This window comes from Peromyscus maniculatus, chromosome 4, assembly GCF_049852395.1.
Source record: "Peromyscus maniculatus bairdii isolate BWxNUB_F1_BW_parent chromosome 4, HU_Pman_BW_mat_3.1, whole genome shotgun sequence".
Taxonomy (NCBI): domain Eukaryota; kingdom Metazoa; phylum Chordata; class Mammalia; order Rodentia; family Cricetidae; genus Peromyscus; species Peromyscus maniculatus.
In genome coordinates, this window is record NC_134855.1 from 11,072,545 (window position 1) to 11,098,356 (window position 25,812).

General features: G+C 52.2%; 1 protein-coding gene and 1 long non-coding RNA gene across 7 annotated transcripts in view; both read left to right on the forward strand.

Annotated features, from left to right (window-relative positions):
- The first annotated feature begins 873 nt into the window (after positions 1-873).
- Positions 874-2,628, forward strand: LOC143272680 (uncharacterized). Its single transcript, XR_013050297.1, has 2 exons — positions 874-988; positions 1,326-2,628. It is a non-coding gene; the product is annotated as an uncharacterized LOC143272680 (long non-coding RNA).
- A 19,167-nt stretch (positions 2,629-21,795) lies between these two features.
- Positions 21,796-25,812, forward strand: part of Ntng2 (netrin G2) — a 62,580-nt gene continuing 58,563 nt past the window's right edge. For 3 of the 6 annotated variants that reach the window (XM_076569092.1, XM_076569093.1, XM_076569094.1), the window contains exon 1: positions 21,796-22,355. The gene's annotated coding sequence lies outside the window, so the exon portion shown is untranslated. Of the gene's footprint in view, positions 22,356-22,758; positions 23,487-25,812 lie in introns of those variants that run through there. The other 3 variants (XM_076569095.1, XM_006983374.4, XM_016001909.3) reach the window with 2 other exon arrangements.

The window sequence follows — 25,812 nt, forward strand, 5'->3', positions numbered from 1 at the left end:
CTTGTAGTAATCCTCCTGCCTCACCACCCCACACAGTGCAAGATTACAGGAATGCACCACCAAGGCCAGAGTTCAACATGCAGCACAGCCTGGTGTCATGTGCAGTGACACCCGCTCTCAGCAAGCCTGTGGCACCCGTGTCCCTTTCTCCTGATTTTGTCCACAAAGGAGTGGCTTGTTCCTCTGCATATGTATGAACAGTAGACAGGCTGCAGTTGAGGCCTCTGTCCACGTGCCCTGTCTCCACCTCAGGTCAAATGTTGGAACAGTTCATCTTTCGTGTTGGCTAGGCAGAATCTAGAACTGTCTAGGAGACAGAGGACTGCGCATCTCTGTAAGTGCCCACCGTAAAGGGACCTGGCACCATCCCATGGGCTGGGGGAGGGGGGTCCAGACTGCATACGGAGAAAGCAAGCAGAGTGCCAGCATCTATCTCTCTCTGCTTCCTGACTGCGGACACCATATAGCAAGTTGTCCCACACCCCTGCTTCTGTGACTTCGCCATCGTGGTAGTTTGTACTTCAAACTCCGAGACAGAACAAGCCCTTTCCCTCAAGTTGTTCTTGGAAGGAGTTTAGTCACAATGGTGAGAAAACTAACCAGGTGATGTCCTTGGTCCCCACTGGTCTTTGTGCTTGTGTGCCGTAAGAATTGGCCAAACCCAGTGATAGAGCCAGAAGAGCTCCAGTGGATCAGGAAGGCTGGAGGCCACATCACTGCTCTCACTCACCTCTCTGCTCTAGGACCTGGGCTCCAGCCTGTAAGCAGCGTGGTGTCATAAGGGGCATTGCCCCCTCTGCTGACTCAGGGAACTATGCTGGCTGAGCAGCTCCCAGGCCAGAACAGCAGGAGAGATGAGCAAGCCCGGGCTGAGGGGAACTCAGAAGTGGCCTCCCTGCCTGGCCTTCCTGAGCCAACCCCTGCACTTCGGACTGCCAAGAATGCCCCCGTGCAGCATTTAGGGGCTTCTGGAGCTTCTGGGTCAGAGGTAGGGGATTTAACCCCAACTCGGGTGAACTTGGGCAGGTCACAGAATTCCTAAATCTTTGTTTATTTTTCTCAAAAGCCAGTGACAGATGCAGCAGCAGCATGTTTTGAGGGATCAGTCTCACTGCCTTTACTACAGCTAACTCTATTTCTTCAGACTATAGGCATGTGGTCCAGCCTGTGCTACCAGCCTGTGCCTATCTGGTTCACCATGTAGCCCAGGCTGGCCTATGTTTGTTTCTTTTGAGACAAGGATCTCTTACAGCCTGGGATGGCTTCAAACGCTGCATGGCTGAAGATGACCTTGAACTCCTAATCCTCCTGTCTCTATTTCCCAGGTGCTGGGATTACAGGTGCACACCACCATGCCTGGGTTCTGTGATGCTGAGGATTGAACCCAGGTCTTCCTGCCTCCTAGACATACGCTCTACCAACTGAGCTACATCCCTAGCTCCTTGGGCCTGGAACTGTCATCCTCCTGCTTCAGTCTCCCGAATGCTAGGATCCCAGGTGTGTCTCACCATGCCGGGCTAATTCAGGTTTTAACAATTAATTGTACGTGTTTTGCTGTCTGGTATCTTTCCTGATGTTCAAGAAAAGAGAAAGGGGCATCATGTTCCTAAGCCTCAAGAAAGAAAGCCATCCACAGGAGAGGCGGAGCCAGAACCCTGCAGCCATGTGACCTCATACAAACCCTTTCCCCTCACCAGCCTTGACACTCTGGAGGTAGAGAACAAGATCCTGAGGAAGACTGCTACAGAACCTTCCAGTGCAGGCCTGAAGATGTTCAGATGGACTCCCGTGACCCGTCACAGGTCCCCCGACGACAGGGACATCTGACCCAGCACCCCAGCCGACTCTGTGGCCTGGTACCCGCTCCCCTGCTTCCCTACCCCTTACTGTTCCCTTCCCTGCCAGAGTGGCTCTGGCTCCCAGAGCGGGGCCGACCAAGCAGCTGCCACTTGGCCCCGTTGATAAGAGCGGGCTTTGTACGGAGGCTTTTAAACCTCCCGGCTTCGTCTGAGTATTGATCATTCCGGGGCCTTAATGGGTTGTTTCTAAGATTGTCAGCCTAGGTTCCTCCAGCCTCCATTGTTCGGGGCCATCTCCGCTTGGACTGCTCCTCTCAGCTTGGAGCGGGCCTCGGAGTCACCACTTTCCTCTGAGGAGGGCAAGGGAACTGGGAAACAAAGCCACTGCTCCTCTGTGCACGCCGCGGGCTGGGGCTGCACCACCGCCTCTCAAAGCAAGTGGTGGAGAGCAAGCTTCCGAGAGGCTCCCCACCAGCTGACCAGTGGCTACGCTGCCCTGAGCCTGGCCAAGCAGCGGTCCTGGCTAGAAGGCACCACTGCCACCCCTTTTGCCTGCCTGGGTCCTCGTGTGGGTGACTTGCTGTAGTCCCAGGCTTCCCCCTGTTACCAAAGAAACCCACAAAACATCCCCTCAGGACTGAGCCCCCTCCTTCCTCCTGGGTTTCTTCATCCCTGGGTAGCAGTTTTCTGATCTGCCGTTGCTATGGACTCTAGCAATGTTGCTATGGACTCTAGCGAGCATCGATGTGGTAGCACAGGGTTGGCCGCCTGCCCTGCCCTGGGTCCTCTGACTTCCTTTACAATCAAGTCAATGAAAGTGTCACCTCACCCCCCTGTTTTCAGTATCTGTGTTTCAGATCAGTGTGAGGCCTGAGGCCCGTGAGTTACAGAATCACGACACTAAACAGGCTCATTCCAAAAAGGTCCCGGAGGGAGCCGGCAAAAGACTCAGTGTTTTTCAAATCCTTACATGGTCTGGTGTCTGCTTTGGTTGGAGTCCCTTAGTGCCATTCCCTGGTGTTGGAGGTGGTGTGTCTACACCCCGCTGCTCTGTGTCCTGACAAGTGGCTCCACTCTCACAGTCCACAGTAAACTGGTGTGTGGTGTCTTCGGTCACCCCCTCCCCCAAGACAGTGACTTCAAGAGAGAGTCCTGGCTGGCTGGGAGAAGAACACGCGTGTGCTGGGCTATGTGACATCTCTGGTGGCTGAGCCACATCTAGTTAGAGGACAGCTGGCCTGAGGCCATACATTCTAACAACCCTCTCCTCAGACCATCAATAAAGCACTCAATCCAGTCACTTCCAATGTCATAGTGGCCCCAGGGCTGCCTTCCAAGGCAGCCTGGAAAGGAACACGACCATCCAAGGGCCGGGCTGAGCATCTACAAGAAGGACAGGGTGGCAGGCCATAAACAACACAAGCCCCTGAGCCCCACAGCTACTCTTGGCCAGTTTCTCTGCCTCACTGGCTCACTCACCGTGGATGATGCTGTGATCTGGACAGGGCAGAGGGAAGCGTCTAGAGACACAGCTGACTGGGCAGAGCCGGATGAGGGACAGGAAGTGTTCAGTTATTTAAATACTATATCCCTGGGTGTTTTGCCCGCATGTGTGTCTGTGTGAGGGTGTCAGATCCCCTGGAACAGGAGTTACAGACAGTTGTGAGCTGCCATGTGGGTGCTGGGAATTGAACCCAGGTCCTCTTAACCAGCCAGTGCTCTCCCCACTGTTTTGCTTGTTTAGGGTTTTAGGTGAATTTCCCGTGTAACCGGCCATCTGAATGTGGGTGTGGCATCGGCACATTCTCAACCGGCTGGTGTTGCCACCCCCGTTGAGTTCCAGAATCTTCATCACTACTCCAAGGTAGGACTCCCTTGACCCTCAGCATCCAGTCCCTCCTCCTTCCCCTCACCCCGTGCCTTGTCTATGGACTTGCCTGTCCTGGGTTTCACATATGAAAAAAACCTTTGGTCTGGCTTCTTACACTTAACTCCAGATCTCATGTCCCTCCAAGTAGCCACCACACCAATGCTCTTGTATGAGTTACTTTTGTGTCACTGTGGTCAAAATGCCAAAGACCACCTTAAAAGGAAGAATCATTTACCTTGACTCCTGGTTTGTGACTGGTTCTGTGTAAGGGAAGAACACCATGGCTGATATTCACCTCTTTTCTTCTTACGTCATCCTGACCCACAGCCCATGAGGGGGTGCCACATACATTCAGGATAAGTCCTTATTCTCCTAGTTCACCCTCTCTGGAATCCCTCACAGACACACCCAGAGGTGTGCCTCACCAGGCTTCTAGTTGATTCTAAATCCTGTCTAGTTGACAGTCAAGTGCAGTCCCCATAAACTCCACCCCCTTTTCAGCTGAACACTATTCCAGTGTACAGACATATCATACTCACCCATTCTCTGCTGACGGACACTTGGATTTCATCCACATTTTTAGACGGTTGTGAGTAACGCTGCTCTGAGGATCAATGTGCAACATGAATGTTTTTGATTGGACTGCAGTCAGATGTGTTGCTTCCAACCCTGTCCCCTCTCTTCGTGTCTCTGGGCTTTTGCACATCCTGTCCATGCCTAGTCTGATCCCCCTTAGTAACTTAGATGGACTCCTATCGTACACACTTCAGGACCCAGCTCCATGCCAGTTCTTCCAGGAAGTCTTGCTGGCACACTTAGACAAGGCCAGTGCCCCAGTTCTAAGGGGCAGTGTCAGTGTCCGTCCATCTCTAGGGAGGCTCTCTGTGCTGCCACTGCTTGTATATCGGTCTTCCTTTAAGAGTTGGTACTGGGATGGGCTGGTCTGAACACCCCATGCCTTGGAGCCTGGTTCAGTAATGGGTGTATAGTAGTGATTTTAGTGTATGTGTGTGTATGTGTAAGATGTGTGTGTGTGTGTGTGTGTGTGTGTGTGTGTGTGTGTGTGTGTGTGTGTGTAATTGAGATCATCCTTGGATATCTTCCTCAGTCACATTACTTGGTTTTTTGAGACAGGCTCAGAGCCTGGAGCTTGCCAGTTAAGCTAAGCTCCCAGGTAAGTGAGCCTCAGGGGTCCCTCTGCCTCCTCTCAGCCCCCCGTGCTGGGATTACAAGTGTGTGTCACCACATCCAGCTTTAAAACAAATTATTTACTATGTGTATGGATGTTTTGTTTGCATGTGTGTCTGTGTGCCATGTGTGCAGTGCTCACAGAGGCCGGAATCCCCTCGAACTGGAGCTACAGATGGTTGCTGGCCATCATGTGGATGCTGGGAATTGGGTTCTCTGAAGAGCAGCCAGTACTCTTAACGCCCCAGTACACCCAGATTTTTTGTTGTTGTTGTTCTCAGGCTCAAACCCAGATCCTTATGCTTGCAAGGCAAGCACACGAGCAAATGAGCCATCTCCCCGACTCCATAGCAGGTACCTTAAAATGTTTCTCGAGTGACTGTGTGAACATAATCTCAACCATTGTCAGTCTTGGAGCTGGCCTTGGATTTTTGATCTGGGAGCCCTGAGCATGTGGCAGGCCGGAGTGGCCTTCCTCTGGAGGATGGGAACAGCCATCTCTACTTACTATTCCCAGGAGCAAAGAACCCTTGGGAGACTTGTTGATAAGAAATGCCAAGTGAAATGGGACCGGAGCTGCCATTAAAAATGATTAATGAGAGCGGTGCCCCTCGTCCAGCCCAGGGCCACACTGTCAATATTAATGACCCGTAAGAACATTCCATGCACAGACACTTGCTGTTTAGTTCTGTACTTAGCCACAGCATAGTTTCATCCTGTTCTTTTAAGTTTTCTCCAAAGCTTGGCTCTTCCCCAAAACTGTACCTTTGGGGGTGGCAGGCCACAGTTTCTGCAGCTCAGTTGTTCAAGAACTGTCACCATTGTTTCCTGGACCCTGGCCGCATGTGTCAGGCAGCTCAAAGAGCCCCATCCCCTCCCATGCCAGCCGTGAAGCAGGCAAAAAAGCCCCTTCGACCGCTTCATTTTGTAGCTCAGCATCATGGCAGTTTCTGGGAAGATCAGGACAATGTGGGACCCTGGGGGAGAGGGCTCAGCTTTCCTAATAAGATGGCAGCTGAGAGATAACACAGATGTCACAAAGGAGCCGCTTCCATGGGGGACTGAAAGGACACCATTCACAGGGGAGGCAGGGCGCAGAGCCTGCAGGGCCAGGCGCCTGGTGGCAGCGCCAGCTGAGAACACTGGCTGCATCTGGGAAAGCACCAATTAAATGGCTAGCCCTGAGCTGGGGGCTGCTCGGAGCATGCGTGAGTCCCTGGGTTCCATCCCCAGCACTGCCAGAGAGAAGGGGTGGCCGCTCAGGCAGGCATACAGGATGCCAGAACGCTCAGTTGTACTCTGTTTGGGGGACCAGACACGACCCCCTCTGCATCCCCCGTTTCTTGTCCGGGTTGAGGCTTGGGAAGGGACACTGCTCCCAGAGCCTTGGAAGGACAACGGCCAGCCTGGCCCATCTGAAACTTCCATGGGGAGAGAAGCCAAGTCTAGCTTTCTCACTGTTACTGAACATGAGTGAAGACACACAGTAGGTGCTCTACGAATGCTGGCTTAGTATTAACTGGGCTACTTGCTCCTAAATATAAGTGGCCCTCCACTATCTCTGCAAATGCCTGGGACAGCTACATTTGCTCGGAGACTTTTTTTTTTCTTGAGTTTATACTCACAAAAGATGCATGGATATTAGGCATTTGCAGGGAAATTTTTTGTTGTTGGGTCCAAGATGTGTGAATTAGCATTTTTTTAAATGTAAACTTTAAATGTAACAGGCATTTTATGGGGCACTGGCCATGTGCCCAGGCCTCAGAAAAGCCTGATGAACAAACTGCTCCACAGCACCAGAAAAACATCTTATTCAGGTAAGTCCCAAAGAACAGACACTTGTCCCTGCCCCCCACATACTCAGCTGCATCAATGAGAGGGTATGTGTTCTGGTGGGGGTGTGCTGGTATGGCCCATATGAAAAGCTTATTGAAAGCATGGGGTACTACAGTGACAGGATCCCTCACTCTATGGAATGAGTTCACCTCTCACCTATGACCTTGGATAGGAAACAAAGACTGGTCAAGTAACTTCCTGGTGTCACAGGCTTGCTGTGGGACAGGTCCTGTTGCTGAAACCTTTGATTTGGAGGCCAAAAGTTTATTCATGTAGATCTAACAGTCTCCTCAAGTGAATGAACAGGATCTCCTTCAGATTTGATGTCATGTGACCAGCTCCTGCCCCTCCCATAGAGCTGGGGTAGAGCTTGGAGCTCCCCACCTTGCCAGGGTGTCCCAGTCTCTCTAGCGGATCAGACCTGCCTTCCCCCACTGCCTAGCTCTGCCGTCAGTCCCCTTTAATTAAACAACAATTCTCCAAGGATAGCAATTGAATTATCCAATCATGTCCTCCTAACCCAATTACTGTTCTTAACACAGGTTGTCTGGGTGGCTCAGAGAAGCAGGTGTTAATAGAAGTCAGTGTCTGCTCCCTGCCCCAGCCTGCATACCCAGGGCCCTGTGGTGGACAGTCGCTGCCTCTAAAATGTGAACAGCCTGGAATTCAGCTGTTGACGGGGCAGGGACCCCATCTCTCCTAGAATCCCCACCCCACTGGCCAGTGCCAGGACCTCTAGGTGGTTGCATCCTTGGAGCGCCCTGTAGGATTCACAAGCAGCTCCCTCCAAGCAATCCCCGCAATCCCCACCAGTTGTTACTGCTTTTATAACTGTGGGAGGGGCCTGTGAATCTTGTAATGGTCAGGAATTTCCTGAGCCTTTTAAGTTTCCTCCAGTTCCCAAGCCTTATGAGCTTCTGTCCTCCCTCCAGAAGGGAGTGTTTCAATGCATAGACAGTAGCTGCCCCACCAGTCCCTGCGCTGCTGTGTGCCTGTCTGCGGCACAGCACCCTGACAGACAAAGTGAGGAAGGAGGACGGGTTTACTGAAGGTTCCAGGGGGAAGAGTTCATCGAGGCAGGGAGGCTAAACCACAGCCAGGGGAAGCACGAAGCCAGGAGCAGGAAGCTGGCTGCTCACATTTTCATCGACCTATAGGAAAGAAGTAGAGAGAACAGGAAGTGGGGTGAGGTTATGAACCAGTGGTTCTCAACCTTTGGGTCACTACCCCTTTGGGGTTGCATTTCAGATATCCTGCATATCAGCTATTTACACTATGATTTATAACAGTAGCAAAGTTACAGTTATGAAGTAGCAACAAAAACAATATTATGGTTGGGGGGTCACCACAACATGAAGAACTGTGCTAACGGGTCACAGCATTAGGAAGGCTGAGAACCACTGCTACAAACCCTCCAAGTCCATTCCCAGTGGCCTTCTTCCTCCAACAAGACTCTACCCCCTAAAGGTTCTGTAACCTTCCCGAACAGCCATCAACAGAGAACCAGGTATTCAAATGCATGAGCCTATGAGGGACGTTTCTCATTCAAGCCACCATAGTCACATTCAGAAAATTTAATACTTTAATGCTGAGGGAATACCACCATCCTATATGTGGTGTATGTGCTCATTTGGTTAATTTTCTCAATATTGATCTTTTCAAAAAAATTATGTTATTTGTTTTGTGTGGTGGGGTGGGGTGGGTATGTGGAGGTCAGAGGACAACTTCTAGGAATGAGTTCTGCCCTCCCAGCCTGGGTGGGAGTCAACCTCCACTCATCAACCTTGACAGCAAGCGCCTTTGTCCATCAAGCATCTTTCTGGCCCTCAATACTAATCTCCTCAACAGTTTTGTTTTCCTCATGACCTCTGAGGACTCGGTCTAAGGCCTGTATGTTGTCCAGTTGAGCCTCTTTAAGCCCCTTTGGTCTAGACTAGCTCTTGGTACTGGGCAATGTGTACTGAGGAGATCTTGTCACTGTCAGAGCATCCGAGGGCATCCTCACACACAGCTGGCTGCTGCCACTCAATGACTCTGTGTGGGCTCTTGACGCCTAGGTCTGAAGGCGTGGGTGTAAGCTTCAAGCTGTTTTGTAGTGACTGTATTTCATAAATAGAAGTATTCTCTAAAATAGTGACAAAAAGAATCATATGGTGTTCTAAGTTGTAGAGGGCAGGTCCACAGAAAGGAAACCAAGATGAACTAATAAACAAGAAGAAAAGAAAGCCAGGTGTAGTAGTGCACGCCTTTAATCCCCGCACTCAGGAGGTAAAGGCATATGGAATCAAGGCCTGTTTGGTCTACATAGTGAGTTCAAGACCAGCCAGAACTACATAGTAAGACTGTTTCAAAGAGAGAAAAAGAAGAAAGGTGATGAAGATGAAAAATAGAAGGAGAAGAAAGAAGACATTATTAGTGGATGCTATATAATTTTTTAAGGATAGTACAATAAACCAAGTGTGGTGCATAATCCCAGAACTCAGAAGTCTGAGGCAGGAGAATTGCTGTGAGTTCAAGGCCAGCCTGGGCTACATAGTGAGTTGTAGGCTAGTCTAGGACTTGTGAGACTCTGGATCAAAAAAGAAGGAGGAGGAGGAGGGGAAGGGATGAGGAAAGCCATGTGGCAGGAGGCAGTGGTGAATCTCGCCAACTGCACAGCCCTCCCCTGGACTTTGGTGGGAAGACTGGAGTCCTGGAGAGAGGAGAACTGACATATCTTAGAAAGAACAGCCACTTAATAGCAGAGTGAGGATTCGAACTCAGCTCTTTCTGTCCCACTACCCCTGTCATCAACCGTAAGACTCAATTCACTTTCCAAACCAAGGGCCCACAGTCCTGGTGCATTCCGATGCATCGGAGTGGAGAAAGCCAGAAGGGGTCGCCAAACAGGCTCTCGGGCACTATTTAATCTACCTGGAGGCTACTGTGCCCAGGAGGTGAGGTCAGCTTGGAGGGCAGCCAGCACCCCTCTGCCACTCACTGAGAAAACACTAATCCCGGGGCTCCACTTTAATAAGGGGTCCAGCTGGCGGGAGCTTTTATTTTAGCAAAGTGTGAATGCTGTTGCCATGAAACGCAGCCTTGTGTCCAGGGAGCAGGAATCACCGGGAAGAGAAGCCATTGTGATGCTTTTCCCTTTATCCGAAGTCTGTTTCCCTCTGAGAGAGTGTGCGTGGAAAATGGCGCCTTCATTAGCAGCGGCAAGGCAATCGCGCACATCTCCCTTTCCCCTTCCATCCGCGTGCACACTGCCCCTCCTGGGCAGGGAGGGAAGGAAACGGGTATTTTCCCAGTGTGGGTGAAAGGAGCATCCCAGTAAAGAGCAGAAGGAACGGGCCCAACGTGCCAATCATCAGCTCCATATTCTCCACAGGACATGGTCTTCAAAGTGCTCCCCAGCTCCTGTGAAAATCTCTTGAAGAAAATCTCTTGAAGGAAAGTGGGGTTTAGAACCCTCAGGAGGGTACTGTGTGGTGAGCATCCCTGAAGTCACCTGGATGTCAGGCCACATATGCAGGATCCTGAGTCTGCAGACTGGCGTCCACTTCCAACTAGCTGAATGACCTTGGGCCAGGGGCTTAAGTGCTCTGGGCTTTCAGGTTCTCATTTGTAAACATGCGGATAGCAAGACTTAAAGCTTGAGGCAATTGGGTTAAGGAGATGGCCATCGAGCTCAATGCCCAGCATATACCTGCTGTTCTATTATAGGAGGTGGTAACATCATTGCTTTAATTTATAAAAATAATAACTTCAGGTCTGGGGCTGTAGCTCGGTTGGTAGAGTACTTGCCTGGCTAGCACAAAGCCGGAAGTTCCATCCTCAGCACCGCATCAACCAGGCATGTAGGCTGGGTTCAGACAGTGATGAATATGAGCCTAAGTGGCACACCCATTGCCTTCCCATGTCCTGTGAGAACAAAGCATCTACTTCAGAGTTGTGGTTGTGGGCTACGTGTGTGCTTGGAGACAACTGACAGTCCAGACAGTTCTACCCAGGAGAAATGGGTCCATCTAGATGGAATTTGATCTTAAATATTCCAATTAACATCTGTGCTGACCCTACTAATCCACTGGTTACTTGGTTTTGCCTGATTCATAAGAGGTATCTAAACCCACAGCGCCACACCCACCCTTCTGCCACCCGTGTACAGCTCACCAGCGTTTACTGAGCATCTACTGTGTGCTGGGCCCAGTTCTACACACTCAGCCAGTCTGGATGAGCCTTCTCACAGGAAGCTGGCTGTCCAGCGACACATGGACAAGAGGCAGATGCAACCAGAACACCATGGTACAATGTGACAAGGTCCTCTATGGGGACAGGTAGAATCAAGCTGTCCAGATGCTGCTCCCAGAAGTCACATCTGACTAATGGCCTTTCAACCCATCTGAGAGTCGCAGGGCAGGTTTGACCAATCTTGTTTCCAGTCTCTCTCCAGGATAAGGCCCACTGCATAGTCAAACAAGTATTTGTTGAGTATTAACTAGTAGGGGCTACAGAATGCAGGGCCTTTGGCACTCACAGCCTGTTTCATGCTGTTCTGTCTCCTTCGATGAAGAAACTCGAAGAGGTGAAGTTACTCACCTCAGGCCACCCAGCACATCAGGAACAATTATCTCTCAGCTCTTATCTCCACACATGCTCCCTGTCTTCCAAGGCCCCACCACTTTCCATCAGCACCCACTATTTCCCATAGATGCTGGCAGGGGTGAGCAGGTGGAAAGGGTGGGGGTAGGTCAGGAGTCAAGAATATCTAACGTGCTCTCTGTGCATCTTCAGCTGAAACTCAAGAGCCCCCTGACTCAGCAGGATATTAATAGCCCTGGCTAGTCTGGGAGGGTGGCTCTGCCAGGGCTAGGCAGTGGGGCTCCACCAGACTCCCCGTGGCTGCCCAGAAGCCCATGTGTTCCACCTTGTCTGTCTCTCCACACAGGGGTGTGCCTTAGAAGCCCTTTGAACTGATGTGGGTTTGTGTCTCGAGCCCTAACACAGAGCCTGACATACAGCCCTCCAAGTGCTGAAATGTTGGCGTACTCTGTTTTTATTTATTGGTACAGGGACCCCAGAGGAGCTGCAGCTTTGTGTGTGGATGGCTTCTGGCAATGGGTCCCCTCTGAAAAATGTCCTGTGGCACCTGCTGAGGAGTTCCAGTCTCACCCTTGGGTTCCTGAGCCCCCACAGACATGCAGCAGTCTCGTGGTGCATGCTTGGTCATTGAGCCTCGAAAGGAGAGTCCTTCTTAGAGAATCTCTGTAATGGCATTTCTGGAGCTCTTTCTGGCAAACAATTAAAAAGAAAATCAAAGCCACAATCAGCCCTTCAGGCCTCCCTACCTGGCGCCTCATTGTCCCTGGCGGCCTCCTCACACACACGGCTCTCCACCCTCTGGCCTCTCCTGTGCTGAGCTCCCCGTTTGTTAATGTCAGGCTTCTAACCAGCCTCCCTGTGCTCTTCTCCCTCCTTGGGGACCTGTCACTCAGGCTGGCCCCAGGAAGTGCCAGAAAATCCAGAAATGTTAAGCTGGAAGGACCCCAAGTCTCCCTGCCCCACCCCCTCCCTTGGCCATGAAGATCCAAGGCCCCAGAAGGAGCTAGGGACTCAGCCAGGGGCCTGACAACTCCAGGGTGTAGACTGTGGTGAGAGAGACTACAGCTGGCCTGGGGTGCTGGCGGGAACCAAGAGGGATCAGGTAGCAACTGTGAGGTCACTGGACTGGGGGTGGATCTCAGTACAGGACTTGGGGCAAGTGTTTGCCTCTTGAGCCTCAGTTTCCCAGTCCACAAAGTGAGAGCAAATATGGGTGCCTGTGTCAGGGTCTAGTCCTCAACCTGTTGTTTGGAATGGGGACAGAAGGAAAGGGAGGGTGTCGCTTCTGGCATCACAGTGACTCCAGCTGGCCTGGGACACCAGGTGAACGTGGGTAGGAAGAGATGCTCAGAGGTCCTCACCCACTTTTTCATGAAACTGCTTCACTGCCATTGGCTTCCAGGGCTGTCTTAGTTTGTTGCCTGAGGAAGTCAAACCAGAGGGGGCTTTCCCCTCTGTGGCCAGAGAGAACCCCAAGAGTCTGCTGTCCACGCTGGGCATGCCCTTGAGAGTGGAGAATCATCCTGCTGCCTGCATGCAGCCTGATAGCACTGGAAGAGAGACCCCAGAATACAGCAGCGAGTTCATGGTTTGGTCCTCCCAGCAAGTGGGGGGGGGGGCTGCTGCAGTTCCCATAGCACTGATAGGAAACTGAGGTACAGCAGGCAGCCTGAGACCACAGGGATAAATAAAGGGAGTCCAAGCTATTTTCTGGCCCCTGGGGTCCCACCTATCAATGCCAAGCTTGCTGTAAGTGTGCTCAAAGAGTCTCATGGCCTTGATGAGGTGAGGGAGTGCAAGCCCAGAGCTCCCCGCTGTTTCCAGATTAATAAAACCTCAGGAGTCCCCATAGGGGTGGGAAGGGGATGTCAGGAACCATGTCCTTCTAACTCTCATTCAGCTGCAAAAGCAAAGTGTTGGGTCAGATGGCCATTGGCTCTTTGCCAACTTCTACCTAGATTTACTGAATGAAGGAGACAGGAGCCCGTGTGAGAATCAAGAGGAAACAGGGTCAGTGAGGAGCCCCAGCCATGGGGAAAGGCAATAAGGACCCCAAGGATGGGAGGACCCCCATGGAAACAGAGGTAGTGTGAGTTAAATGTGGACCAGAGAGAGATCACAAGTAAAGCCCACCAAAGCCAGCAGAGGGAGAGAGACCACTGGCTTCAGTTGTCTCCGTGCATTAGGCCAGGGGCCATTAAGCAAGAAATTGAATATGAACAGCTAGAGCTTCCAAAGCAATAGTACCTGCCACCCTCGGGTGGTCCCACCCTAACCCCTTCCTCTGAGCAGCGAAGATGGGCCCAGGGCAAAATGAGGCAAGATGGACACTGTCTCAGGGCTTCACAGCCAGGACTGCTGATGTGTCATTCAGGGCAATGTCACCATCTGCCCCTTGGGCAGGAGTCAGAGGGCAAAGTCTGAAGACAAAGGGCTCCTGCATCCCAGCACTTTGATGGGGCAAGGAGCCAGGGGTGGCCTCATAGTGGACAATTTAATGAGGAAAGTGTTGCTTGGGACAAAGAGTGTGAGTGAGTGAGAAAGAGAGAGAGATCAAGAAGGAGACTGCCGGAGGATGCCTTTCTGAATGTTTCTCTCCCTGGGGGTGCCTTTAGCATCTGCGGCATCCTTTGTTCAGGGGTTGCTCAGCTTGCCCACCTCAAGTGGTTCCTCTGCAGAAGACAGCATGCTTGCTCATGGGTGCTTTGTGCTTGAGGCCTACTTGGGGCTCTTCAAACACTGCCAGTGATTGGGGAAAACGGGGTGAGTGTCGGTGTGGAGGTGCTGTGGGTGCTGTGGGTGCTCCCCAGCAGAGCAGGAAGGAGAGGACTCTTGCGGGCTGCAGAAATATATCATAAGAACTCAGCTGGTTATGGCAAAGTCACTACCTGGAGGGATCAGGGAATTCCTCCAGAGGAAGCCAAATCCCAAGGAGTTTTTGGTGTTACTTGGCTTGTTATATATCAGCTGTATTCTGTTATGAAAATCATGTGTGCCTTCATAGTTTTCCCAATTGACTTTCCCCTAAGAAGGACTAACAGTGTAGACTGATCACTCTCTGGACATACACATTCCAGGTATTTGGAGAACAGCCTCAGGAAAGGCTTTCTCTGGAACCAGTTATCTCCCTTAGCCACTTTCAAGGACTACAGGAAACACCACCCAAGTGGACGCCCAACTGCCAAAGACTAACAATGATAACAGCCCACCTGAAAGTCTCCTGACTTAAATTCCACAAGGAGACACCACCCAGGGGGGCGCCCAACTTCCAAGGACTAACAAGTGATAGCAGCCCACGTACAAGTCTCCTGACTTACAGTAAATTCACAAGAGGACGCCGCCTAGGCCAGGTGGACACTAAGTAATAGTTTTACACAATTTAGCTTAGGCCCTTCTTTCTTACAGCCTTACTAACTTTATAGACCTCTAACTACTTACCTAACCACTTCTAGGAATATTTAGATAAACTTCTGTGCTAACAGCTATGCTCAGCCAGAACTCCCAGTTCAAACCTCCCTGTATCACCAGAGGCATCTAGCTGTACACAGGTTGCCTAGAGACTGAGCACACTTTCCCCCACCCTGCAGTAAACGGCAGACAGCTTGAACAGATAGGAGCCACAGGAAAAAAGAAGACAGTTTTATTTTCTCCCATTGACCTAGCAACTTATAGATTTTTAACATCCTTTACCAAACACATTTAAGGTTATAGTTGTACACGTAAGATCCCTCTTCTTAGATGTTACCCATATTTAGCCTTTAGTTAATTCATTAGTCACTTCCCCTTTGGGTCACAAATGGTAATTAACAACTAGTGCCCCTCTTTGTAATTCTTATCAACCCTCCATTTGATCCTGATAGCGGACAATCACTGCCTGAGGAAGTTCAGGCTGAGTGTCCTGGGTGGAGGGGAGGATCGTGATTTTGGGGAGATATATAACTGTAAAGCAGAGGACAGGAGAGGAAGAGAGAAGAAAATGGAAGAACGAGATGGGTAAGAACTGGAGAGGAACGAACTGAGATGGGGAAGAAGTAGATTGAAGGGCTACAGGAGAGTACGACAGGAACGAGATGGAAGATGAGGAAGAGCCAGATGAGGGAGAAGGAGACGGGAGAGGAGATGATATGGGAAGGAACAAGATGGATGAGAACCTAGAAGGGGCAGAACTATATGAAGGAATTAAGATAGAACATAGAGGGGACAGTAGATAAATATAGAGAGAAATCAGGCAAGAAAGGAGCTAGACATAAGAACAGAACTGTAGCTGTGTATAAAGGATGTTATGCCAGAGGAATTAAAGCGAATGGATCAAAGAACTCTGAGTGCGTAGACTGATTTACCGACCCTAAAGATTCTCTGCTGGTTGATAGAGCCTTCCGCGGACCCTGGGAGGGGACTATCGAGGGGCTGGACCCCCATAGTCCTCGTTAGAGGACCAAGGTGCAGAGCTGGTATTTCTATAACTGGGTCAATTATTTTGTGATCAGCACATGTCTGAGGGGAAGGGCACATCTGCTATACCATCCTGGCCCAGATCACCTGCTCCATAAGGAAAAAACCCACTTTCCTCTAGGTGTAGAGGTGGGGCTGGGGTGAGCGGGAGGCAGCATATTCTCAGTGAGATTGCGGTTCCTCCTGGGTCCTTCTCCACCCCACCTTGCTGGCATGCTTTGTCTTCCCACCTGATCGCCTGCAAACAGCTCTACAGCCAGGCAACCCTAGTAGGGTCCTGCACGTCTTCCAAGAGGCAGGAAGGATGGAAGCAAGGCAAGCTTCTGCTCCCCAGGCTGAGGGTCAGCAGAAACAGCCTCAGATGAGAGAGGGACAGACAGATGAAGGAGGGACAGACAGATGATGGGAATTCATTTGCTGATCCGAGAACGAGGAGATATCAGGGCTGGAGAACACATGGGCTGCATGGCTAAGATTGCTTGATGTAACCCTATTTGTGTGTGTGTGTGTGTGTGTGTGTGTGTGTGTGTGTGTGTGTGTGTGTGTGTGTGTGCTCTATCACCTCTCTAGATTGACCTTTGTCTGGCACATAATAGATGCTTAGTCACCCTTTGTATGATATGTGGACAGCGTGGATAGTCTCCCTAAGCTGTGGTTCTGTCATCTCTGGGGCCCAGCAGGATGCCACACATAGTAAGTGCTCAGCTAGGATCCCAGATTTGCCTACAGAGAGAAGCCTTTTGAGGTACAACCTAGTGAGGCCAGGCAGTCACCTGCTCTCTGGTACAAGGGCTCTGTGCATCTTGTCCCAAGACCCCAACGAATCCTCAACTCCTGGCTCGTGGATGTGAATATCACTTGGTCCCCACAATGAGGCTTCACAAGCAAGATCTGCAGCGGCTGAGGAGCCCTGGTTCTCTGCTAGTCTCTGGGATGGAGGTGGGCAGGGCATGCCTGGGCTTCATCTTTCTGGAAGGAGTCCAGCAATTTGTCTGCAGGGGCCTCGGGATCTTCCTCCTAGACTGGGCTCCACCAATCTCTTCTCCCTGCAGTGTTGCCTGGAGTTAGGGAAGGTGACATTCTGACCACCACCACCCCATTACAGGGATCCTGATCAGACTTCTCGGGGAAGAGACCCAGTGCCAAAGGCAGGCAGCTGGGCATATTCTCATCCATCTACAGCCTGTTCTGAGCTGCCCAAGGGCTCCTTTGGTACATGCTCTTCAGGAGGCACCACACTTCTCCAGGTCCCTTATATGCTCTGCTGGCAACTGGAGACCGCCATGCAAGCTTCCTCCCCAAGTTACCAAGAAGAAAGTACTAGAATAATAAACGCAGACCAAAACCAAGTGTCAGTGAACCCAGGGTTCCAATGGGGCCCTGCCCTCACTAAGGAACCAAGGACTGAGTCTTGAACCTCAGTGCTCTCATCTAGACAAGGGGGAGAATGCTGATCTATCTTACCTATCGGCAGGATAGAGATGGAGACCATCAGTAAACTATCATGTGTCTGCCTGGGTGAAAAATGGCAGTGTCGCTCCATGCTAATCGCTTCTGGAAGCCAAAAGACTTCAAGTATTTGCTTATTAAAACCTTACATCAAGCTTAGGTCTTTGGATGCCTGAGACTAGACAAGATGTGTCCTTGGCTCAAGGTCACAAAACTAGAAAATGGCAAACAAGATTGTGAGCCCAGGGTGCCTAACTCTCAGTCCTCAAAATCCCAACTGCTTCTGTTGTCAGGGTTCCTTTCGGATCTCAGAGGAGCTCCTGAAGTGGACCTACCATCCCATTTTTTGATTTTATTCTCAAGTGTGTGAATGTGTGGTGCATATGTGCGTGCATGTGTGGGTGTGGGGTGGGTGTGTGTGTGTAGGTGTGTTTATATGAGTATAGGTACCTGCAGAGGGCAGAAGAGGACATTGGCTTCCCCTGGAGCTGGAGTTATAAGTGATTGTGAGCTGCCTAAAGTAGGTGCTGGGAACCAAACTCAAGTCCTTTGTAAGAGCAATATGCTCTCTTAACTGCTGATCCATCTCTCTGGCTCCATCATCTCATTTTAAAGGTGAGAAAATTGAGGGAGACCCAGAAAAAAAATGTGAAGTCTGGTTATATATATGCCACAAGCTTAAGGTTCCTATACAGCAGGTTCTAGGTGTTTAATTGGTTTTAGCTGTCCAGAGAGACAGAGAATATGATTAATGCCACAGTAATTTAGGCAAATCGAGGCAGGAAGGAAGCAGCTTGCTCAAGGTCACACAGCTCATTAGCAGAAAGCTTAGCTCCAGAGCCCTGATCCAGAGCCACTTTTGTAGCACGCCTTCTGTAGAGGAAGGCTGGTCTGGTCCAGCCTCAGATGGACTTGCCTGCCAAAGACTACAGTCTACCGGACTCCCAGAACATAGGCAACACCAGGCAAGGCAGGGTACCAGTACTCAGGGAAATGGGCAAGGAGTAGGGCTGGCTGGCAAGCCCAGTCCACCCAAAGACTATTGGCCCCCAGCCTTTGCAAAGAGAAGTTTATTCAACAAAATGCAGACGAGCTAAGAACACGTCCTGCTCTATGTGAGCCTTGTTATAGGCTGTGCACATCTTGGGAGATGTGTGGATGAAAGGCGCCATATAAAATGCAATCAATTATGAATCACCATTACTGAATTAATCACATGTATGATTAATACGGTAATAATAATTAATGGGAGTATGATCTAGAGATTATAGCTGAGAAGGGGCAGGGAGGAGCTGAATGCTTCTTGCAGTTGCTGCTGCTGTCTGGAGGCATCACCTTGGGGAATGCCCTGGGAGTAGTCCTGTTCTCCCTTCTCTTGCATCAACCTGAGCTGTAGAAGCAGGAGACCCTGGGATGTCTCAAAACCCCTAAATGGCCCTGGATGGGGCCCAGGCAGCTGCCACCGGTTCACATCTCTATCTCAACTGCTCAAGGTCAAAGGGACAAAGGGTTTCTTGAAGAATCCAGATTTTGGTCTGGCATAAAGAATGCAGTGACTGTGGGTGTGGCCAGAACAGGGAAGGGGCAGCTTCTGAGCTGGGGCTTGACTTCCTTCTGTGGCATGAGTTCCTTTGACCTGTCCCTCCTTCTGTCTGTCTGTGCTGGGACTTGTCTTCTCTCTGAGATCCCCAGAGGGCGGGACCTCATCTATCACCTCTCACTGCAGAGCTGGGAGCTTATTTTCCCATGTGACTTTATAATTTCCGGTTACTCCTTGATTCTCTGTTTACTTCCTGATTGCAAAGGATTTGGAAGACATTGGCAAATATCTGTAACAAAGCATGTCATTTTCCCCATCTCCCCTGTTTATGGACTGATAGATGTCTTCAGAGTCTTTGTATAGCTTCTCTCTTTGTGTGTGACATAAACAGACGCACACACATAAACGCTTAGACACAAATCCTTTTTTAAAAATAAAGGCAGGTGCCGTAATATCAGTGCATTATTCTGTGATGCCTCTCGATAACAGATTTTCACATACACAATTCAAATTACAACAGTCCACTGAAGGCAAAGTCCCACCAATGAAGATGATTAGGCCTCTGGAGAGAGAGGGGAGTCATCGATGATTCTGGTGGGGGTGTTCATTAACACTTTTCTGCCCCTGGTGCTCAGCTGCTTTTCTCTGCCAGTGAAAGGTCATTTGTCAGAAAGCACCTTAATGCAGTTTAGAAATGAACGGGGCCGGGCCACCTGGTCCCTACATGGCTGGAATCCTATTCATTCCTGGGCACTCTATTATCCTTTGAAAGGAATGCCTTCCCCTGGAGGCTGCTGTGGAAGGTGGCCAGTTCAGGATGGCAGAGCAGGGACTGCATGCCCAGACCAATCCTTTTTTCACACAGATGGGGAAACTGAGGCTAAGAGCAAGGAAGAGTTCTCCCCCAAAGGCATGCAGCTGGGAGTTAGGCGGGGAGCCCAGAAAATCCAATATCCCGACAGAGCTCACTTGGACTTCCACTGTGCTGTAATTTTAGTGGCAAGATCTTTGCATGTATGGGTCACAAGGGCTATCCTGGAACCCACTGTCAGGACCAGCCCAGGATCCCTTCACGGTGTTCAGAGGGACTGGGAATTAGAAGCAGCCTCCTGCATGCCTTACTGGCTGATCCTGACAGTGTCCAGTCACTGTCTTCTGTAGCAGCAGGGCCCTGCTGGGGATGGATGGCCCTGCCTGGGGTGACAGCAGGCCAAAGACCTGCTGGGTCATCACTCACCCTGGGCAGAAGCCCCACGGTGTGCCCTTCGCTGCTGCCTGAGGCACAAAGGCTTATAACCCAAGAGGCTGTGATCTGCCTCCTCCCTCCAAGGAGTTTCCTCCAGTTGGAGACATTGAGGCCAGGCAGGGAGTAGGTGTGTGCTGGGGAGGGGGGCGCTGTCCGGCATCAGCATGGTGGAGTGGCTCTTCTCGGAAACCTGAGGACATGTTCAAGTAGGCACTCGGGAAAGGAAAGTCTTGCCATTCACACTTTACAGATGGGGAAACTGAGGCTGTGAAGCTACTTGTGCCATACCACACATTTACCAGCAAGTCAGCCAGTGGCGGAACACCAACTAAGAACCTGAGATCTACCTCTCAAGACAAAATCATGCTTAGTTGTGTGACCTTGGCCAGGTTATTTAAGGTCTCTGAGCTCCAGGTTGACATTTTGCTAACAGGGGTTGGTCACAGGGCTTCAAGAAGAATTAGGGACCAACACACACAGGCTGCTGAGCATGGAGTCTGACACAGAAGGTGTCCAATAAATGTTTGTCATTATCATCGTTATTATTACTAATGATAATCTCCAATTCTGCATCTTCTGCCTGCTTTGTCCCAAGATGTTACAAATGTTAACCAACACAACAACCCTCTGGAGATTTAGGGGGGATGCCGAGAACAGGGAAGGGCTAAAGTGGATGTGAGTGTTGGCATCGGGGTGGGGCACTGAGGTGCAAGCCTATCTTGCTCCTATCTATTCTGACACCCTCTGTGACCTTGGACCAGTCTCTCTCTCTCTCTCTCTCTCTCTCTCTCTCTCTCTCTCTCTCTCTCTCTCTCTCTCTCTCTCTCTCCCTCCCTCCCTCTCTCCTCTCCTCTCCTCTCCTCTCCCTCCCTCCTTCTCTTTCTCTCCTTCTCTGTCTCCCCCACCCACGCCCCATCTCCCCCCCAAGCCCTCCCTTTGTTCTTGATGCATCCAAATGACATCTCTGTGTGAATACTGCAGCAAGAACCCACCCCAAGGAAGCCAGGAGCACCCAAAAAGACCCACAAGCGCCCCTGGGAAGAGCAGGATGCACTCCTACAGGCCTGGAGGCAGCCTGGCAGGAAGCCTCCAGGGGGCTGAAGAGAGCACAGGGCTGCCCCAGCGCTGCCAAACTCAGTGGCCTCTGCCTGGCCTCTGCAGGAGTCCTCCCACGTGGTCCTCCCAGGCCTGCCCCAGGGAAGCTGAGAGCTCCTGAGCAAGGGCCCTCCTGCCCCCCTACTCTGCGCTCCCTGCAGAGCTGGCTTGGCTTCTCCGTCAAAAGCAGGGCCCATCAGGCTGGAGGCGGCGATGTGTCAGCTGGTATTCAGGCTTTGGTTGTGCGCTCAGAGCGCTCCCCCTCCCCAGCTCCCCAAATCCACCCACCCACCCCTTTACCCACTGCTCAGGGCCTTCTGGGTGGCAGCGCTTCACAGAGAGAGAAAGAGACAGAGACCAAGGAGCCAGCAACCTAGAGCCCTGGCTGTGGGGGGTGGGGGCTGACTCACTTGGCCCCCTCCCTGGTGCCGATGGGGCAGCCCCCACACCCCTGGGCGCTGGCACCGAGTCAGGCCCCACAGTTGGGAAGAAGGGAGATGCCGCTCTACTGTGCCTGACCCGAGTCTGCTGAGGATGCACCCCGAGCTCAGGGACCGCTTGGTCCCCCGGCCGCCAGGCGATGTGTAGGCAGCGACCCCCCACAGCAGGCTCACTCCGGCGGCCCCCTGCTAGGGCCATTCTGGCCAAGGGCCCGCCGGGACGCCCCTGCTCGCCGCGCCCCTCCCCGGGCCGAGGCTCTTCCCCGGAGCCTCGCAGTATTTCCTTCCTGCACCTTTAAGAAGACCGTTGCTCCGTGGTGGGATGGTGTGTTAAAGCCACACAGAGGAAGTTACGCAGCCCGGATCAGACCGGGAGATAAAAGCCCCGATGGTGACCGTGAGTGATGGCAAGAGGATTTAGCCTCGGCATTAACTTGGAGCGGAGTGCAGGGGGGCGGTGAGGCGCCCCGCCATCTGGCCGGCGCCGCGCCAGGGGGATGCTCGGGCGCCTGGACCAGCAGCGGCGAAGCCCACCCGGGCCGGGGGCTGAGTGGGGCGCGCGTGCCGGTCCTCCCCTGGCTGCCCAGGGGCCCCCAAAAGTTTGCACTTGTTAGCAGCGACCTCCCGCTCGGCCCGGGCGGGCTATGCGGGCGGCGCAGTTGGCCCCCTCCCCTGGCCGGCGTCTCCCGGACGGCTGCGGGCGGGCCCCCTGGCGGCCCGAGGGCTTCCTAGCCCCGATCTGACGGCGGCCACCGCAGCGGCGGCGCGGGGCAGGAGTGAGCCCACCCAGCACCCACCAGAGGGTGGCGGTCTCCGGCCTCTCGGGGCTCGCTTCGGGAAGCTGCTCCGAGCCGGGGTAAGGCGAACCGGGAGCGCCGGGGCGGCGGGCAGGGACCGAGGCGCCGCAGCTTCGCCCAGGGTGCTTTCATTTTGAAAAGGCTTAGGTGACGATGCTAGTTCTCCCTGGGCCGGGGAGTCACTCCAGGCCAACCAGCCGAGGCTAGGATGCAAAGTTATTCGGTGGTGGCTGCTACTAGCGGAGGACTGGAGCCGCGGAAGAGGGGTGTGTGCGCGCGCCCGGTGCAGCATCTTTAAGAAGTAGAGTAGCTCGTCTTCCCTCTGGGCTCCCCGCCACCCAGCCCATCATTTTCCATCCTGTGCGCCTGTGTGGGGAGGGGATGGACCGTTGCAAGAACGCCTGCTTACTTGTGTTCATGAAAAGTAAATTAACCTTTCTCCGCCGCCTTTCCCCTTCCCTAATTTAAGTCGGCTCCGGGCTCTAAAGGCGCACGGAGAACTCTTGGCCAGGCAGGCTAGAAACTTCCTTTGGTGCTGTGGAAGAGGGTCGGCAGGTGGAGAGGGGAGCTCCACCACAGTGTGAAGTCACACTCTTGGGGGAGCAGAGGCGCGGGAAGGCGGGAGCCGGATCTCGGGTCTGTCAGCTTCGGAGTAAGTTGTGGGTACGGGCTGGGGGCTAGCGGCGTCAGGGTCCCTACGGAGCAGCTGCGCGCCGGGCAAAAGAATGCAAATAATTCCAAGGAGCTTTGCTCGGTGTCTTTTAATTAAGAGAGGCGATATCAAATGAGGGGGCAGCCTGGATGCTGGCCTGGCCTTTATTAAAGGCGTGATTATTAATTGTGCCGGCGGTTTGCACCGAACTTCGGAAAAGCAAAATGCAGCGGCGGTTTATGCTCCGAGTGCAGTGCACGCCACTGTCTACGCGCCCCAAGCTCAGCGCGGACTCAGCCAGACTCCTCGGTGTCTGCGGGTCGCAGGCTAGCCCCGCCCGTCCTCGGGGACTTACCCGCGGCGGCCTCAGCCACGCGTCCTAGAGCTGGGTGCTCTGCCCCGCCCCCAACAGCCCAACTTTTCGGGGCTCCCCAGCCGCTGAGAGGGCGTCAGGGAGAAACCAGAGGTCTGGAGAACGCTCTCTTCCCAGAGCTGGGGACACCGGGACACCTGAACCCGGACGTCCACTAAGGCAGCGGTGAGCGCGGGGCAGTCCAGGGCGGTGAGGGGGGAGGAGGGAGACACGGCGAAGGGGGAAGGTAATCTCGGGCGGTGGGGCTCCCCTCTCCTTCCCGATTCCTCCTCAAAAGCAAGTTTCACGCACCCCTTCTACCCTTTGTCCAGCCTGGGTGGAAGAATAAACCTCCTGTGGACTGCCCCCCTCCAGGTCCCACCCCACCCCGATCCCCAGGGACCCTGCGCCCGGCAGAGCCAAGTTTCTGACTGGGAGAGCGCGCAGCCCGAGACTCCAGCAGGAGCCTGTTGGCAGCCCGGCCAGCTCCGAAAGGCGCTAATTCAATAAGACAGAGAAATCTGAGTTCAGAAATCCTGATAAAATCTAATTTTCGGGTTTTAATACCCAGGCTATCAGCCCCCCTCGGTTCCTGAGGACTCTTAAAAGAAAATAAAGCGCATTGATTCCATTTGTTTCAGAGAGCTGCAGTTTCTTAATAATATCAGGTGAAGATTTATTTTCCAAGGAGAAAACGATCCGCAAGGATGCAACCTCTTACTCTGAATTTCTCCCCTGCTGACTCCTCGCTCCCTGCCATCTACCTCGTTTTCCCGCGGACTCTTGCCTAGGCCCCCCGCCCCTTGTTTTCTTTTTGGCAAAAATCTACTGTAATTTTCGAGTGCTGAGCTCACAGTGCCCCCTCGATGCCAGCAACGCCCAAATGATTGACGGGTTGTAAACACATTTTCCCCTGGCAGATTTTGTTGTTGTTTTCCCCACCCCCATTTTCTAGGGAATGTGTGATCCTTAAGCCAACAAAACGGCAAAGCAATTAATAGATTTGCGAGTTGCGCCGCTTGCAGCTCGCTGGGGCTCTGGCCTCAGGGCCTCGTTGCCTTCCCACACGGGCCAGAATTCAGCGCTGTCCCAGCCAGGAGCAGCCGCTGGCCCTGCAGATGAAGCCGGCAGCTGGGCCCGCCTTGTGCGCCGCCGCAGCTCGGCTCTCTGGTCGTCCCCAGCCATCAGGAGCGCCCTACCTGTTAGTGAACAGTCGGGAGCCGGCTGCTGGAAGAATTAATTAGGGGCATGCTGTTTTCTGGGCAGCTCAGAGCTTGGCTGGAAACGTCCAAACCATCGCCGGGGCCCGCGCTATTTTATTTTTACTACATTTCTCAGGCTGAAAAAAAAAAAAATAGACGCTTGGTCACGTTCTTCCAGAGAGTTTTCTAGCAAGAAGCGAGCCCTGGGCGGGGTCTAGAGCAGGAGGAGAGGTGTGAAGTGTGGTCTGGCTGGGTTCTCATTCATCTATATTAGGAGTCCTTCATCCCAAGAGGGGGCAGGGGCGGTCTTAACTTAGATGGATGAGGCCCACTGCAGCCTGAGCAGAGGACTAGCTGAGGGTTTCCCCCTGAGCAAGAAGCTCTCAGCAGTCAAGCTGGACCAAAATGCACCTGCCTTGTCATTTGGGGGCAGGGATGTACTTGTGTCTGGGTGACAGTATTTCGTGCAAAGACAGTTAACTCCTCTGGGACTCTCAGTATGCAGTGGTTGACAAGGGCTTCCGGTGAGAGTCAGGCTACCATATGTGAGGATTAGGAATTTAAACTCAGCGACTGTGAGTTTAACTATAACCAGAATAATTAATAACATAGACTTTGTTTATTTATTTATTTGCTACATCCATTGCAATAACCTTTACCCTATTGGCAAAGCTTATTTTTGGCGGGGAGCTCATGCTGGCGGGCTCAGATTCGTCCATGATGTAGCAAACGCCTGGGAATACACTAGAGTCTGCGAGTCATATGTTTCTAGACGCAGTACTCCTATTAGCTATATTTATTTTAGCTTTTAAATGATTACTGCAGGCTTAAAATAGACGCTACACTCCTAAAATGATTGCAAACTGTTGGCCTTGGTCAGAAAATCTAACACAACAAAGCACCCTGATTCCCGGGGAAGCCTTAGGCCTCCTAGTTGCTCGCCGCCATTAATTCATTTAATTCATGGTTTCCCATTGTGCGGTGACTGGGGAGCAGACTGCTGGTGGCCCGCACAGAGACCTCCCTACGGGACTGCAGCAGTAATGGCGGGCCCTCTGTTGGGTGCTCCTCCTCCTTAACAACTTGGGCTTTTGGACTGGTTCGACTTAGTGTGTGTTAAAGCGACTATTAAACTCCGGCTCTTGGGAATGCTGTAGAAAGTTCCTGGTCCTCCAGAAGGAACACCCTTACCAAACAAACGCCCTTACAAACGATGAGGAGGTTCACCGCCTTCTTAATAGCATGCCCATCTCTAAACCTGCAACTCCGATATTAATTAAAAACAAAATAGCCCGGCTTTCCCTGGAGAT